Below are 4296 nucleotides of genomic sequence, written 5' to 3' on the forward strand. Positions count from 1 at the left end.
GTGGCCACTGCTGAGTTTTCCAAATTTGCTGGCATATTGAGTGCAGCACTTTCACAGCATCATCTTTCAGGATTTGAAATAGCTCAACTGGAATTCCATCATCTCCACTAGCTTTGTTCGTAGAGATGCTTTCTAAGGCCCACTTGACTTCACATTCCAGGATGTCTGGCTCTAAGTCAGTGATCACACCTTCGTGATTATCTGGGTCATGAAGATCTTTTTTGTACAATTCTTCTGTGTATTCTTGCCACCTCTTCTTAATATCTTCTGCTTCTGTTAGGTCCATCCCATTTCTGTCCTTTATAGAGCACATCTTTGCATGAAATGTCCCCTCGGTATCTCTAATTTTCTTGAAGAGATCTCTAGTCTTTCCCATTCTGTTGTTTTCCTCTATTTCTTTGCATTGATCACTGAGGAAAACTGTCTTATCTCTTCTTGCTATTCTTTGGAACTCTGCATTCAGATGCTTATATCTTTCCTTTCTCCTTTGCTTTTTGTTTCTCTTATCTTCACAGCTATTTGTAAGGCCTCCCCAGACAGCCATTTTGCTTTTTTGCATTTCTTTTCCATGGGGATGGTCTTGATCTCTGTCTTCTGTACAATGCCACGAACCTCATTCCATAGTTCATCAGGCATTCTATCTATCAGATCTAGGCCCTTAAATCTATTTCTCACTTCCACTGTATAATCATAAGGGATTTGATTTAGGTCATACCTGAATGGTCTAGTGGTTTTCCCTACTTGCTTCAATTTAAGTCTGAATTTGGTAATAAGGAGCTCATGACCTGAGCCACAGTCAGCTCCCGGTCTTGTTTTTGCTAACTGTATAGAGCTTCTCCATTTTTGGCTGCAAAGAATATAATCAATCTGATTTCGGTGTTGACCATCTGGTGATGTCCATGTATAGAGTCTTCTCTTGTGTTGTTGGAAGAGGGTGTTTGTTATGACCAGTGCATTTTCTTGGCAAAACTCTATTAGTCTTTGCCCTGCTTCATTCTGTATTCCAAGGCCAAATTTGCCCATTACCCCAGGTGTTTCTTGACTTCCTACTTTTGCATTCCAGTCCCCTATAATGAAAAGGATATCTTTTTGGGGTGCTAGTTCTAAAAGGTCTTGTAGAACCTTGTGTTTCACTATTGCATACCTTAATTCTGAAAACAATGCCTTGTTCCAGAAAGAGTCCAGTAGATGATCTAATGTTTTGGTCTCCCTCCATAGAAACTAAGAGGTTAGGGAACTTTGAAATTCCCCCTATCCAGAGAATCTGGAGAAAGAGAACAGTTTAGAAAGAAATTTTACATTTATTCCTGATCTTACAGACTGGAAAGATATATTTTGGAAGATGGAGAAATTTGAGATTGAAGTGGTATTAGGTTGTTTATCCATCAAGGTCATGGAGCAGGAAATAGTTGCTGGAAATAGCCATCTTAGAGTCCAACAAAGATCCTTGATGATTATTTCAACAGATTAGTGATATGGGCCCAAGAAGCCTAAGGTCATCGGATTGGTCATTGTTTGAGTGAGCTAGCATCAGTGTCACTGCCATAGATTTAACGTCTGTGGGCTCTGGGCCTTGTCCTTTCTGTTGCCTGCTTTGCATGTGGGGTCTGTTGGGAGAATGAGAAAGATTGGTGTACATTTTTTGTCTCTGTTAGAAAACTCGAAATTTGACCTCTGCTTAGGATGCATTATTGTTACATAAAAAAATTAATGTACATGGACTGAGGACTTGAAGTTCCTGTCAACAATAACAAGTGATACGGGATATATACAAGGCATAATATATACAAGATATATTATGTACGAGGAGGCATTTTGGTTGTGACTGGATTCAACACAAAAATGCGTCCTCCTGAGAGCCTGCAGGTTACCAGCCAACCCCTTGTGGTGAAACACTAAATGCAGAGGAAACGCAATTCTACTCTGTAGACTTAAGGTATCTGTTTGTCTTTCTTTGAACACCCATGTACTAATTGATTTATGTCAATTAGTGTGTCAGAAAATTGTGTGTCAGAAAAAAAGAGACAAAAAGACTATTAAGCATGAGATGTGATCACAGCTTAAGTCTCAGACACAGAGCTTGTGCATGACAGGGACTGAGAGGCAAGATCTGAAAACTAGCTCCCAGTGGGATAAGTGGAAAGAGAGTTAGGGGAAAGAAAACACCTTCAAACAAGTCTATAAAAATTCCCAGGAGAGAGGAAAGAAGAGAAAGTCTTCTATGATTATAATGCTAGCAACTCTGGGCACAGTATGGATGAAGTCATTATGTAGATGGACACATGGTTTTCAGGTTGAGTGCCCTATAAAACCAGTCCCTTGACAGTAAGAGTTGTTAAGATGGAGAATTCTTGTGAAGTGAGAATTCCAGACAATTTTATGCAATTTTCTTTTTTTGTTGTTCTTCTATTCACTCTTTATTGTGCTGATTTATTAAAAGCACTGTGGGTATTTTTAAAATGTTAAATAGTGGTTTCTAGTGTGCATCTATTGTTTTTGACTATATTATACTTGGTAATTATTTTGTACTTTACCTCACTTTTTGGAAAACTAAAAGAATTATAATTAATTTTGTGAGATTCATATCTCCTTTGTCTGCTCTGGAAGGCTAAAAGAAACTTTTGTATGATAAAATCATAGTATTTTTACTGATGATAATGGGAAAATTGACAGTATATTCAACACTTAAAGTAGTTTTGTTTTTGTAAATTTCAGGTGTACTTTTTAATCTATCTTTATTTCACTTTTCCATATCAAAGAAAGATAATCCTTTAAAAATGCCCACACTGATGACACATTCTTGTCTGATTCCAACACATAGCAAACTCCAAGTACCAAAACATTTATTTCTGTTGGACTTTCATTTTTATTGTGTTTCAAAATCTTTCCAAATCTCAATCTTATTGAATCTGGAAGGAACTTTTTGTATTTATTAAATCCAACTTTCTAAACAATAAAGGGATTTTCTTTACAACATGGCCCACAGGCTGAATCCTTTTTGTGACTGTTATTGTTCACTCTATAAAACAGCTACAGCTATTATTTACTATTTTTATAATTAAGGTATGGTTGGCTCTGTAGTAGACATTTGTTGTTTTTTCCTATCTAAGATATCTTTCTTCGTTTGATGATAGCAATTTTCCTTCTGCTCTTTTTTATCCTCAGTCCAAGTTGCTCATGTAGAGCTAACCCCGTGTTCTACTACAGGAGTGGGCATATGATCCAAGAATGGTGGATGAGAATTATCTTTAGAGCTTCAGCTGATTCTCTCTGGAAAGAGGTGCTCTTTTCCCTAAAACTTCTCTAAGGATCACATAAACTTGTTGTTGGGGCCATTATTTGCCACCAGGTGTAAAGATCCTCCCTGATGCTGATAATAATAAGGGCGATAAAGTAGTTTTTATTTTATAACTGTTTAATTCTTCCCTAAAACTTATGAGGTGAACATTATTATTATCTCCATTTCTATGATTAAAGAACTGAGGCTAAGTGAAATCAGGTGATTTGTTAGTTTCAGACAGCTAAGAAGTAGTGGATCCAGGATTCTAAGTCTGGCAGCTTTCTTCTAGAGCTAAGACTTTAAACCATTATATTGATACTACAGAGAAACACAGCTGAAATATAGAGAGAAAAACAGATTCAAGGTCACACAATTTGAGCCCTTGGATCCAGCTATTCTTAACACAGCTCTGGATTTCCCTTTTGAATACACCAATGCATTCCCATTTTGATTGAAAATAACTTGGGATGTATTTCTAATATTTGCACATGAAGGAGCCCTGGTTAGTGCCTGAGAGATGGTTGGGGAAGTCTTAAGTAAACTATGCCTTGCCATGTGGTATTTAAGACAATGCATAAAGAGAGGACTTGCTTAAAAAGTCTATGCCTGCTTAACAAAGGTATGAAATGTTGGAGGAGCATTCCAGAAATGTGATTATAACGAGTTGATTTTCTGTTCAAACTTATACTTTTGTTTTTACATGGTACTATAGGCTGGAAGAAGCACAAGCTGGAATCAAGATTGCCGGGAGAAATATCAATAACCTCAGATATGCAGATGACACCACTCTTATGGCAGAAAGTGAAGAGGAACTAAAAAGCCTCTTGATGAAAGTGAAAGTGGAGAGTGAAAAAGTTGGCTTAAAGCTCAACATTCAGAAAATGATCATGGCATCTGGTCCCATCACTTCATGGGAAATGGATGGGGCAACAGTGGAAACAGTGTCAGACTTTATTTTTGGGGGCTCCAAAATCACTGCAGATGGTGACTGCAGCCATGAAATTAAAAGACGCTTA

This window comes from Bison bison, unplaced genomic scaffold (assembly GCF_000754665.1).
Source record: "Bison bison bison isolate TAMUID 2011002044 unplaced genomic scaffold, Bison_UMD1.0 scf7180017864239, whole genome shotgun sequence".
NCBI classification, from domain to species: domain Eukaryota; kingdom Metazoa; phylum Chordata; class Mammalia; order Artiodactyla; family Bovidae; genus Bison; species Bison bison.